Genomic DNA, 14545 nt, shown 5'->3' with positions numbered 1-14545 from the left:
TAATGAGTTATGCATTTTAGCTACCATCAATGCATAATCATAATTACATGCAGTCTCTTAAATTCAGTTCGAAGGTCAGGTAGGAGAATCTCTTACCTGGAGATTTTAGCCAAACAAGGTACTCCCTAGCTAACAGTAAAAATTCTCCAATTAACTTGATCCTAATCATAAAAAGAAAACTCAGTATCTTAATTAATGAAATTAGCAATTGACTATCATCCAAAAATTCTCCCAAATTAATTAACTTTCTAAAAATTGGGGTTGAAATCGATTTAACCTTGATTGGGAAAAATCCAAGATTTAAATCTTAAAAAAGTTTAGCCAATTGAAAAGGAACTCCAAATAGATCTTGTATTTTTCCCAATTAATTTAATTAAATTAATAAAATATTAATTTAATTTTATTAGCTTACCAGGGTTACTCGAATGGAGGTTGAAAAATTCTCTTATCCTTGATGGAAAAATTCATCACTTTAAATTCTCAAGCTTCCAAAGAAACCAATCTTAACTACAACTGGTGAAGCGGCGACAGCAGAGGGTTATCTTAGAGAGAAAAAGATAAAGAACCTTTTTCTTTTTCTTTCTTTCCAACTTAAGCATTCCAATGCTATTTATAGACCCAAATAATAACAATAATATTTATTGTTATTATTTTCTTTTCCTTTTAGGATATATATATATATATATATATATATATATATATATATATATATAATACCAAAAAATATACATATATCTTTATTCTCATTATCTTTCTTAAATAAATGCCTTAAATGCATAAAATCTTAGGCAATTATAACCATTAATAATAATAATAATACTTCTTTATTATTATTTTTTTCTCTCACCAAAATCTACAATAAACATATATATTTTTCGTCCAATCAAATCAACCATCTCTCTCCTCGTGGATTGTCTTCTTTTCCAAACAAATATAATTATATTTCATAATATAATTAACTTCACTTTTTCAAATTATTAATTTTATATATATATATTCAATTAAATCCAATTCCACAAAAACCAACTTTTCCTTCCAAAATCTCAAATTAACTTAAATCCTCAATTAATTTAAGCAATCAAATCTTTTCCAATAAATCACTTATAACTTCCAACATGAATTATCTTAACCCAACTGTAACAACTTCACTCCAGAATCAATATTTATCTTTCTATAGAATAATTAATTATCTTCCACAATAATTAATTATTATTCATCTTTCTCCAAAATAATTAATTATCTTCCACGATAATTAACTATTATTTATCTTTCTCCAAAATAATTAATTATCTTCCACCATAATTAATTATTATTTATCTTTCTCCAAAATAATTATCCTTTTACAAATAATTATATTTTCCCAAAGTATAATTATTTTACTTTTTCTCCCTTACTAAATATTCTTTCTTCAAAATACAATTATTTTTTCCTTAAATAATTATATTTCAACAAATATAATTATCTTTTCCTTTAACATAATAATTATATATATATTCCCACGTATACATATAATTATCAAATCTCCAACAAACTTTTCACCCCACAATTTAATTAAATAACATCTATAATTATTTAATTAAATTCAACTTCAACAGCACTAAAAACCACAACTTTACTTAATTCTCTTAACTTACCATTTAATCAAAAACTCAACAAACACCACATGTCAAAACCTATTAATTAAATATTCATCCAAGAAATATTTAATTAATTTCAATTCCCACATAAATCAAATAATTCTTATTAAATGAATTCAAAATAACGCCCAATAAATTAAATCTAATTAAACAAAATTAAGATAATTAACTCCACAATTATCTTAATTTTTGGAGCGTTACAATCTTCCCTCTTTTATGAAACTTTCGTACTCGAAAGTTCTAATCTTTGAACAACTTAGGATACTTGGCTCTCAAGTTTTAATTAAAAACAAATTCTACCAAACTCCAAAATCTTTAATCAAACATACACACCCATGTGTATATATTTAATTAATCCAACAAAAAACACCAAATACATTTCTTAACTTCGAAGTCCAGCTAATGTAACACCCAAAATAGGTTCCTTAAATTTATGGGGTGTTATAGTTGCTCACGTTGATTTTAGTCAATTTTCTGATTTCATGGCTTAGTGGGGGTTTTTTATTAAAGATGTTCTTCGACCTTAATTTGTTTGCTTTCTATATAGAATAAATTTGATGTAGTTTGATGTTTTATTATCTAAACTCATTTGTCATGCATACGATTTTGCAAATGTGGTGTAGCATAAAAGTTTTTAAGAATGATCTCACTAAGGAATTTGGACAAGCTGGAAATAGATCACATGATCTAAATCACTTTGCATATAGTTTTCATGTTATCCATCCATACTTGATCTATGTCATTGAATTTATTAGAATTGATGATCAAGGAAGGTTTAGTTACAAGGGTAGTGTTGATACAGAAGATGAACCAGATTGAACTAAAGAGGAATATAATGCTATTATTGAAATAACTTATTTATGTGTACTAGTTTAATACTTGTGTGATTTAATTATACCAGAAACACAAACTTAGCTAAATTGGGAGATTATTTGACATGTATAATTTAGGTGTGGGGCTATGAATGTGAATTGGAATTTGTCATATTGGGTTATTTTATTAGACTAGTCCCTATTGTGTGATCTTTTTAATTAAGGCCCTAGATTCCTAATGGACTAAATGGGTAGAAGCTTATTGTTAGATTGATTAGGATTTAATGGGAACCCTGATTAAAAATTAGTATATAAAGAGACTCATGGCCGGTATGGTCCCCAATACAACAAAACAATAAGCGATTCCATCTTTTTTTTATCTCATCAAGAGAAAGATCCCACTAAGAGCATCCAGAATTTAGGTTGAGGAAAGACAATAGTCATCTTAGAGTTAGTCATCATCAATTCTTCAATAGAATTTGGTATGTAACTTATTTTTAGTGATTTGATTCAATCTAATATATATATATATATATATATATATATATATATATATATATATATGTTCTCACAAAATTTACAAATATGTTTGGAGCCTTTTGGCCAACCCAAAAGCAAATTAAAAACTAGGTGGTAATTAGCATCCAAATTCTAAAAGCTGTTAAAAGGAAGCGGATAGAATATAATAAATTGAAAACACATCCAATTTGATCAATTTATTGTTTTATTATTAACTACTACATCTTTTATTTGGAAAAGCAAACCCACATGCATAATTGAACCGTTCAACTCAAAGAAATTGGGTGAGCTTAACATCAAAAGGCATTGCCCAAAAGACATGGCCAAAATGTTAATAATTAAAGGGTTTCTCTAGCCATCTCTTTTATGGTTTAGAAAAAAAAGGTTAAATAATTTCTTCAACATCAGCAATCCATGGAATTGCTCCCTCAACCTTGTTAGGCTCTGCATCACAAATAATACAATTAATATGTTAAAAACAATATATTAAACAAGATTAAGTATATCATAGATTAATTATTAGCTTAACTTAGGCTCTTGAGTTTAGTAATTATTTGGATACATAGTATCTAAAATGCAATCAGACTAATTAATTTCTTTTAATGAAGAAAAGGAAAAACATACCCTGAGGTTCATATGTTGGGAGCTTAATGAAATCGGGGCATGAATGCTGTAGATTACAGTCACGTGGCTATAACAAGTAGAGATTTACTTTGGTTAGTATCTTGTTATTATGAATAATATTAGGCTACGTTTCATAACTATTCGATTTTTTTAAAATTTTGGAAAATTAACTTAGAGTCATTCTATTTATACCTCTTTAATCTATCTAAAATTTTATTCTAATTCTTACTGATATGAAAAGAAATATAGGTTTTAAAAAAATTGTAATTTTTTTCTTCTTGAAATTAACTAAGAATTCAACTATTTTATTGTAGAAAGATGTAATTTTGTTAAGAATACTCTCTATATTGATCATATAATATAGTATCAACGGTTCATAAAACTTAAACAGATAAAAATTGGAAACCCGTTACCTCAAAGCTTTTGTCAAAGCATAACCAAAGTTCTTTGACAACCCCCTTTTTAGCACAAGTAATCTTTGGAGTTGCATTATAGAATTTATTCTTAATTGCAGCTATTACATCTTCAATTGGATACTTTTCAGTATTGGAAGCTACAAATCCACCTTCACTCAAAACTTTCTGTTAACAAAAGACACCCAAATTATTTAATACCCAAACTCAATGTTAGAATTTATTTTTTCTATAATAGTATTACGCGGTCTTTTATAAAATATAACAAACCGACAAAATATTTATATTGTATAAAACAATTCTAAAAATGGGAAAAACTCACGGGTCCACCATGAAAAATACAAAAAATTCAACCACGCCGCCAACAACGCGCACGTAATATATTTGGTACATGATCGTTTATGTTTCACTATTGTTTCGTACACAATCGATTATATTTAGTCGTTTAGATTTTGGTACAATTTATTTTTTTAATTCTATTGTTCAATTTTGTTACACGATCGTTTTATTTTATTACGTTTAAATTTAGTTACACGATAGTTTATATTTGATCATTTAGATTTGGACCCAAATCTAAACGATTTCTTTTTTCAAAATTTGGTACACGATTGTTTAGATTTGGTTAAACGATTTTTTTTAATTCTTTTGGTACAACAAGATCGTTTATTTTTTTTTTTACACGATTGTTTAGATTTGTTTACGCTATCGTTTATTTTTTCAAAATTCTTTATTACACGATCGTTTAGATTTGACTAAACGATTTTTTTTTATTCTTTTGGTACACGATCGTTTAGATTTGTCTACATGATGATTTATTTTCTTTACACGACCCTTTACTTTTTTTACACTATTGTTTACATTTGACTACTCCAATCTAAATGATTTTTTTCAATATTCTTTATACACGATGTTTTAATTTTGCTATTTTCTTTGTACATGGTGGTTTAGGTTTGGTTACCCAAACTTAAACGATGTAAAAAAGAAAAAGGAAACGAAGAAAGATGATGGAAAGAAATCGCAGCAGAAAAAAATGAGAGGAAAAGAAGAAAGACAATGGAAAAAATCGAAACAGAAAAATATAAGAGGAAAAGAAGAAAGAAGATGGAAAAAAGTCGTAGCGAAAAAAGAAAAGAAAAAGAAGAAAGACGATAAAAAGATTAAATGACCTAAAAAAAGAATAAAAAAAGAAAAAAGATTTATGAAAAGAAATGACATTAGAAAAAAATACAATAAAAAAATCACATAGAAGAAGAAGACGAAGAAAGGAATTGCAGCGAAATTTGAAATATTTAAAAAATTGTTAACTTAATAAACTTTATTATACGAATCGTAAATAGTTTGGTATTTTGTTACATTTATAAAAATTAATCTAATATTATAATAGATATTATAAAAAAAATTAAGAAAAAAACTATGAAGAAATAATTAAAGGAAAAAGGAAAAAGGAAAAGATGAAATAGCGTACCGTGACATTGTACTTGGAGAAGATGGTGAGGGCTGTCAAAAAGTAATCATATTCTCCCACAAGCACGGGAGCTGCACATGTCCCATGCTTCTCTGCAAAATAAATACTTTTAAATTCTTTTTAAATTTAAGATAGGCACATTTTTTAATATAATAAAATAAATTAAAATATTTATATCATGTAATAAAATTTTAGATTTTATCATTAATAAATATTGATATATTTTTAATATTGTTTATCGATATGACTGATAAAAGAAGTAAATAAGTGTTTATTAATATCTATTATTGAGACAATCTAAAATTTTGGTGTATTTTATCGAAATCGTCATTTTTTACGATTCTCTATTTAAGTTAAAAGAAAAAAAAACATACGATATCAAATTTTTAAGGAGAAAAAAATTGAAATTAGAAAAGTAAAAAATAAAAAGAAAAAAGAAAACTCACCGTACTATAGTAATGGTAACATGTGTAATGGTCATCATCATATAATAATGGGATAAAGAGAGAAAAAGAATTGTCAGTCTCAAAACTTTGATATTGATGAGCTATTTAAGGAAAGGAGTAAAAGGGGGAATAATTTGAACCTCATGGGCCCAAAATGATCCCTTGGTCCTATGGCACGTGGACGAAGTACCACATCGGTAAGTCGGCCAATACTTTTGAATATCCTCAGCCAAGATACCAATCTGCAAATGTCACCTAATTTGACTATGCCTTACTAAATAAGATGTTAATTTTCATTTCAAAGATTAATCATTCATTCTTTCAACTATAATACCGAAATCAACAAAATATTTTCACACAAGTGATATGCAGAGAATTTTCTTCCTTTATATTTTGTTTTTTTTTTTTTTTTTATTATTATTATTTTCTAAAAGCCCCTAATTGTAGTGAATTTTCTAGTTTTCAGTATTGCTAATAGAATTAAAATGGATTTATTATTTTGAATATATATGTAGAGAGATTCAACGAGATAAAACATACAGTATGTATAAAAGGTAGTAATGACTTGGAAGCTTCAAATTTATATCTAATATCGATGTGGAAGGTGCAAGCACATGTAAATATCAATATATATCAACATAGAATTTAATAGCATATAATTAATAATACCGTGTGAGATAGGTGTTGGAGATGGGAAGAAAACAATTTAAATTAAAATTGTATGGAGTGAAAGATAAGGAACCTCATTTTCATTAAAGCTTGCATCAGTGCAACAAGATGGCCATCCTTTCTCGTTATACTGGGGCCACAATCCGTCTATATCACAATGAATTAAACACACAAAAAATTAATTAAACATCCAAATGAAAAATATATATGATCAATAACTAACAAAAATTCCAAAGCTTAGGAGCTTATTGATGAATTTTCACTTACGGATTGTAAATTCAGTGGGAGAATCAGCTCTAGACACACACAGAAGAAAAATAAAATGTTAGCTTTCAGAAGTTAAAAATAAAGAAACACAAAACTCGGAAGGAAATTATTTGGAAAGAGACAGGCATGCATAATGTGGCTAAAGTCTAAAAGAGAGAATATTTTAAATTAATTTTATCATATATAGATGGATTGTAATATGCTTTACTATAATTCCAAATATTTTCAAGGTTTTGTGGTTTAAAATAACTTTCTTTTTCTAATTAAAAAAATTAGACACATTCATGCATCCAGTAATCATAACCATTATTATTATTATTATTATTTCTTCTGCCTTTTGTTCGAATGGTTTTAGCATTATTTTGGAGAAATTACCCACGGCAGCAGGCGTTGGATGGGCAACACTTGCCAGCGTTTTTGCAAGAAGTAGCTGGCCATTGAAGAGCCAACACAAAGTAATCAAATTCCCTCTGCTCACTGCCGCTTGGGGCCTCCGCCGAGAACCCGAACACCACTGTCAGCAGCTCAACAATAAGAAAAAGAAACACCATGGGCTTGCCTTTAATGGAGAAAGAAGCCATTTTAAATGGAAATTAGGAAGCTGGTGTATGTTGTTGTAGTGAGAGAGAATTGGTGTGTGTCATATTTATAAATGAAAATAAGAGGAGGGAGGGTATTTAAGGAATTCCAAGTACTTTTCTAATTTTATGATTAACTTTAAGATATTTCACTGCAAGAAATAGCAGTTCTCCCGACGACACATAAGAACGTGGGCATAATGCGTTGGAAAAAGATCTTTCGACACATGTAAGACCGTCAAGAGACGAGTCGGGAGAATTGTGTCGGGAAAAGGCCTAAGCGAGGAATGTATTCTTGATAGCTAGATGCTGGTGGAAGTGAATCCTAGATTTAGGCGAGGAATGAATTACGAGACGTTGGTAAAAATCCCAAGTCTATCGCGAGATGCTGGTGAAGTGAATCCCAGGTCTAGGCGATGAGATGAAGATGAGAGAATCCCAAGTTCCAATGACGAGTGGTGAATGTCTTGATGAATGAAACGCCTGAAATTTATTGCACTTGTTGTGATTATGAATTGATGCGATGAGATGTATATATACATGAATGACATTCTTGTTGTTATTATATCTGGAAGTGTTGTATTCCTCAAAAAGGTATTTACTAAACTCATCACTCACTAAGTCTTCAACTTACGTTTTAAGTTTTCCTTCCCCATGTTGTCAGGCGTTGAAGCTAAGTAAAAAAAGGATGTCATGCATGGAAGCTAAGTAAAGGAGGATAAGATTGGGTTGTTATGTAAACTTGTGCAACGAGAAAGTTGTGTATTTCCATATTGCGTTTAAGGAGTCAATAGGTAAGAACTTCACTCCTTACGCTAAAGGCTACAACTCAGTTTTGAATAGAGGCCGCATGCTGCTGCATCATAGTTTGGTGAGACCAAAGACGATGAGTGAAAGAACTGAGCCTGGCATGGAGAGCCCTAAAGGTTGTCTTTGAGATGGGTTGCTAGACGATCAATGAGAAGGATGAAAACGGGGTTATGCGAGCAGCCATTCGATTTTCGGTAACGGCAAGTGCGAATTGGTCAAAGTTGTCTAAGTTGGTAGAGGCTGATTTACGTGTCGAAAGTACGTTGGTGGAAGAGAGGAAAAGTCCAAAAGGAAGGAAGCCAAACATGGGCCTCATGAAGGAAAATAAAGTGGTGAAAGATTTAACAAATAGGAAAAATTTGGTTTTAGTCCAGGATCGCATTGGGATGACGATCTAGATCCTAAGTGTTTCGGGTGCGGTAAGTGACACTCTAGGAACTACAAGGATGAAAAAAATTGTTTTTAAATGTCGACGAGCTAGACATATTCAAAAGGACTGTCAAGGAAAGACCGAGGAAGGTGAGGAATCTACAAACAAGAGTAGCTTTTCATTCTATTCATTAGATGTCGCAAGGATAGGCTTACGTTGGATAAAGGAAAGGGGACGATGGAGTAGAATTTTGAGGATTAAATTTCAAAAAGAATAGAGTAGTTGTGAGACTCTGATTCCAAAAAGGAGTCTTGTTGAAGAACTCCATAAGGTACGTTGTTTTGACCAAGTGTATAGAGAAGCATTCTGCGAAGAAGGATGTGATTGGAGAAAGGGTGTTGAAAAAAGAATAATAATCTTTGGAATGAACTTCTTGTTAAGCATTATGTGCTTGGCAGAGGTGTGGTTGTGTAAGTGTTGACAGAAAGGTTGAGCTAAACTTTGAAGTTATCTTATAGGAAGCAGGATATGCTATGCTAAAGATAGGGAGAGGCCAAACTAGGTCACTAACTACTGAGCCTACTATGAGTTAGGAAGCCCACTTAGTCAACCAAGGTGTGAGAAAAGAAAGGGAGGAAGCATGCTTGTGAAAGTTACACAAACGATGAGTAAAACGAGATCAACATTGAAAGACTGAAGGCGTTGGGAGCTACAACCTTTGAAGGAACTACAAACCCAATAAATGTGGAGAGATGGTTGATTTTGGTCAAGAAGTGTTTTAGGGTAATGGAATGTCCTAAAGAAAGAAAGAAAAATTAGCAACGTTTTTGTTGCAAGGAAGTGTCGAGGATTGGTGGATTCTGTATTCGTCAAGAGCATGAGGAGTACATTTCATTACTTGGGAAGGATTTCGGAAAGGATTCCAAAAATGTTTTACCCAGAATCGTTTGTTGATACGAAAAGGAAGGAATTCTTGAACATAAGGCAAGGTGATATGACCGTCATGGAGTATGAAAAGAGGTTCATTGGACTCGGAAAGTACGTGATACCCTTTATATTAGACGAAGAAGATAAGTTTAAGCATTTTGAGGAAGGTCTGTGAATAGTCGTTCGAGTTCTGGTAATGAAAAGTGCGAATTGATTGGATTTCTCCAAGTTGGCAGAGGCCGCTTTACGTGTTGAAAGTATGTTGGTGAAAGAGAGGACAAGTCTGAAAGGAAAGAAACCAAACGCGAGCCTAAGTGAAGGAAAAGGAAGTGAGAAAGGATTTAACAAATAGGAAAATTTTAGTTTTAGTTAAGGATTGAATTGGGATGGCGATCGAGATCTTAAGTGTTTCGAATGTGGTAAGTGACACTCTGGGAACTATAGGAACTATAAAATTTGTTTCAAGTAAGGACAAGCTAGACATATCTAAAAGGACTATCAAGGAAATTAGGTCGAGAAAGACGAGGAACCTACACAAACAAGAGCAACTTCTCATTCTGTTCATCAGATGTTGCAAGGAGGTCTTACGTTGGATAAAGGAAAGGGGACGATGGAGTAGAATTTCGAGGATGAAATTCCAAAAATGAGGGAATAGTTGTGAGACCCTAATTCCAAAAGATAGTCCTGTTGAAGAAGAACTTCGTAAAATGAGTTATTTTGACCAAGTGTAGAGAGAAGCATTATGCGAAGAAGGATGTGATTGGAGAAAGGGTGATGCTAAAAGAAGTATCGATGTTGTGTTGAGGCTGCTAGCGAAGAAGTTGCATTTAACGCCAAGGGTTAGGCAATTAGAATACCAATGTGAGAAAAAGTACCTAGGCCTAAGAGTATGGTAATGGGTAGGTGTTCTGTTGAAAGGACTGAACAATCCTTTGAGGAAGAGTAAAAGACTAATATTTTTCAAGGAAAGAGTCAGGCGACTTAAAGAAGTTCAGCTTTCCAAGGAGATAAGGTTGGCATCTCAAGGAAAGTGTCTATTCGCAAATGACGGTTGGCTTAAGTTTGGGTTGGCTGCAGAACGCGACAAAATGAAAAGGTGACTCATGTAAAGTAGAGAAATGACCCTTAAATGTGAAAGGCCACTATAAATAGGACCGAAGACCGGATGAAAAAAGGGAAGACATTTGCTAAACGTTCTACTAAATTGTTAAGAGTAGATTTTGGAGTCTTGAAAAGTCGGTTGAAGGAAAACATAAGGCAAGAAGAGGAAGTCGGATGAAAGAGTTGAGACTAAGTGTTATTGTGAGTAATTGTTATAAAACAAATGTTTGTTGTAAATGATTTTATGTCCTTCTAAATGAATGCATATTGTTTATTACATAAGCGTTGTAATTTATGATTTTCACAAACAGGCAAGTATCTTATGAATGTTGTGTGATAGCATTCTTTTGTAATCTTTTTGTTGATGCTTGTTGTATCATATTTGTTTTATGTATTAAAAGTGATATGTTGAGCTAACGTCTCTCTTGTGATTTTGGTGTTGTGACGAGTAATGGCTATCTATTGCAAGACGCTGGTGGAAATTCTAGGTTTGATGTAAGACGTTGGTGAGTGAACTGAATCCCATGTCTAGGTGGGTAAATGCTAGTAAGAGTAAACCCTAAGTCTGAGCGAGAATGAGTTGTGTTCTTGAAATGCTAGATGCTGACGAATGTGCATCCCATATCTGAGCAAAAACTGATATGTGAAGACACTAGTAAGAGCAAATCTCAGGTGTAATGCTAGCGAAAGTGAATTCAATTGTGTAATGCTAGCGAAAGTGAATTCTAGATCTATCGTGTGATGCTGGTGAAAGTGAATCCTAGATCCAGGAGATGAGATGTTGGTAAAAGTGAATTCCAGGTCTAGGCGATTAGATGTGAGTGGGAGAATTACATGTCCCGGTGATGAGTAACAATTGCTATGATGGCTTGAATCGCATGGAATTATTGTAATTGTCATGGTTGTATTTGATATTATAAAAAACTCGTGTTTACGAATTTTAATATTGTCGTTGTTGTTATTGTGGTTATTGTTGTTATAGAATCTATTGTATTCCCAAAAATATTTTCCTAAATCCAACACTCACTAAGTCTTCGAGTTATGTTTTAAGCTTTTCCTCTCCAGGTAAGGAATGTAGGTCAAGTGTAGAAGCCAAGTAAAAGAGGGAAAGGAGGTCTGCTACGCAAACTTGTATGGCACCCAAGTCGTGTCATCCTACCTCGCGTTAAAGGAGCCAGTGGGCAAGAACTTTACTCCTTAACGTCGGGGCCCCTGCTTAGATCAAAGGAAGGCCATCAAACACGTTAAGGTTTGAGAAAGCGAAGACGATGAGTGTGAAGGAACTGAGCCAGGGAAAGAAAGCCCTACAGGTTGTCCCTAAATCGATTGCTGGGTGACCAAAGAGAAGGATGAAAATGAGGTCTTTACACCTCCAAAAATCCCACCACAAGGAGCTACATTAGGTGGTAGAGGAAGAAAAGTGGATCAGAACTCAGTTTTAATTTTTGTGTCTAGCGAGAAAAGGAATGTAATTCTTAAGCTTAAACCCTGTGTAAAGTGTCAAGTTAATAAAATGAGAAGCTATGTTTATTCTGCTGCTTACTGTTTGGACTTACCACTTAGTAATGGATTTTTCTTTGTTGTGACAAGAGTGTTAAGTGATAGAGTAGGCTAAGGATTGCAGATATTTCTACTGTGTTAAGTTAAGTTTCTAAGGTTCGCGGTGAAGGCCTCACGATTATATAAGTTGGAGTAAGTTGTTCCGCTTACTAGGCGAACATCTTGGAATCTTGCAGTGAGAGATATGGCGAGTGTCTAGGCGATACGTCCCCCATTTAGCCGCGAGAAGTGGCATCTGGGGCGGAGCATGATAGAAAGTCTCTAAAGTTCAATTTAAGAGCTTTGCGATTAGATAGGTGAAAGAAGTTGTCCAACTTACTAGGCATTCAGAGCATCATCCCGCGGTGAGGTACGCTATAGGCATATAAGGGCACACTCTCATCTGGTTGCACGAAGTGGCATTTGGGGTGGGATGTAACAGACAATCTGTTTATGGTTCAACAAATAAACATAAACACTTTTGTTTCATATAGAGGGTAGAGCCCTTTGATCAAGTTCTGAAGATACCATTTAAGGGAAAAATTATCTACTTACCCTAAAGTTGGAAAGGAGTGAGTTCCATCTTGGTGTGATTATGTTCTCAGCTCTCACTCCATCTAGTCCCAAAAATGATAAGCATAATGAGTCGGCAATCTGGCCACACTTACCCGTAAGAGTGAAAGGACAATTCTTCGCGAATAGGAGTTCATTATACACTTCGAATTAAGACTAAGTTACCTAGGTCATCCTAATGAAATAAAAACCTAACTATTTAATGGAGTTACATCTAGTGGTTACTATTTTGTGGTCTAATCTTAGGCAAACTCATTGCATAGGATACCATCATTTGCATGTCACCTACATGAACGCATTTGATCATGGCCTTTGTATCCAGTACAAAGTGAGTCGTATCCATAGTGTTACGAGGATAAGATACCAAGTCTTATCCATATATTATAGATCGTTTAAGATGTATCCCAAACATTGATCCCTATATGTCTCTACATATAGTTCAGGACTTATCTAACTACTTTAAGGTGTTAGTTTATTGGATTTAGGCTATTAAGAAAAACTAATAATTAATAACACTTAATTAAAATTAAAAAAAGAACACTTTATCAATAATGGTCAACGAATTATATTTTCTATCTATGATCTTAGGACATTAAACCCAACAAACGATGCATGAAGGAGGAACATTCTGTACGTGACATGTGGATGACAACTGAACGCGAAGACCAATTCGTTCCATTGATTGTTAAACATAAAAAATGGGAATAAATAAATAAATATTTATATTTTACCCAAAATAAATATAAATAATTTTTGGTAAAAAATTATTTTCTTTTTTGACGTTGCCTCATTACGACAGATGACGACACCTGAAAAAACCACCATATCCACATTTGTCTAACTTCTCACTCTTTTCCAAAACACGGGTACCTCTTAGCGCATTTACATAATAATATATTTGAGTTGGATTTGAGTCTACATTAGTGATAGTGTCGTCGAAGGTGATGATGGATGCTAGAGTTTGTTGATAGCGACAGCCATCGACAGTTATAATTGGGGTGGCAGTGATGGTCGGAGGCGATGCGATAAAAAGAAAATGTAAACAAAGAAACATAAAGGAAAAAATAATCAGAAATGAGAAATAAGAAATAGTTATCAAACAATTCCTTTTTCTTCAAGGATTATAAAATAGAAATAGTTACCAAACATATTCTCATTTTTAGTTCTTATAAAAATAAGAAACAAAGAACAAGAAAGAAAAAACGAGAAAATTATCCAACTCTATATTATGGTCCCTAGCTCTGTGATTGATCACATCTTTAACAATAGCTTGGTTTTGAATTACTTAAGGCCCCTGATTTCAATTACTTCATAATTATAATGTCTTTGCATTTTTTTTTTTTAATTTCTAAAAGTCAAATTTATTTTCCTCAATTTCTTTTATCATGAAATTGCATCCTTCTTGGGGTAAAAAGGTTGATTTCTTAGTCAAAATTTTAAAAGATATAAATAATTCTTAATTTTTCTTTATTTTTTAGTTTTCAAAATTTTACTTGGTTTTAAAATAGAGCTTTTTTCAAAAATATAACAAACTATAAAATTTTACACTCAATAGAACAATTTCAAAAAAAAAAAAAAAAAAACTCATAGGCTCACAATGGAAAATACCAAAAACACCTTAGTCAATACGCGATTAATCGACCACACTCGTGAGTGAGTAACCTTCTTTTAAAGGTACATGTACTACAGTCTAAACAAATATTCTACGATCGTTTATGTCATGATACATGATCATGTAGTTCTTTTAACGATGGAAAAAATGCTTCAATTTTAAATAATTGTGTTCACCATGCTA

At 32.2% G+C, this 14545-nt stretch overlaps 1 long non-coding RNA gene across 1 annotated transcript; it reads right to left on the bottom strand.

The window, feature by feature from the left end:
* Positions 1-3132: 3132 nt before the first annotated feature.
* LOC103501148 (uncharacterized) lies at positions 3133-7482 on the bottom strand. Its single transcript, XR_007822424.1, has 8 exons — positions 7228-7482; positions 6853-6881; positions 6659-6732; positions 5917-6158; positions 5471-5562; positions 4006-4173; positions 3593-3659; positions 3133-3412 (listed from the first exon to the last, which is right to left on the bottom strand). It is a non-coding gene; the product is annotated as an uncharacterized LOC103501148 (long non-coding RNA).
* Positions 7483-14545: the final 7063 nt, after the last annotated feature.

Source organism: Cucumis melo, chromosome 7 (assembly GCF_025177605.1).
Source record: "Cucumis melo cultivar AY chromosome 7, USDA_Cmelo_AY_1.0, whole genome shotgun sequence".
Lineage (NCBI taxonomy): Eukaryota > Viridiplantae > Streptophyta > Magnoliopsida > Cucurbitales > Cucurbitaceae > Cucumis > Cucumis melo.
The sequence above is the reverse complement of the archived record's forward strand: the minus strand, read 5'-3'. Positions and strand labels throughout refer to the sequence as shown.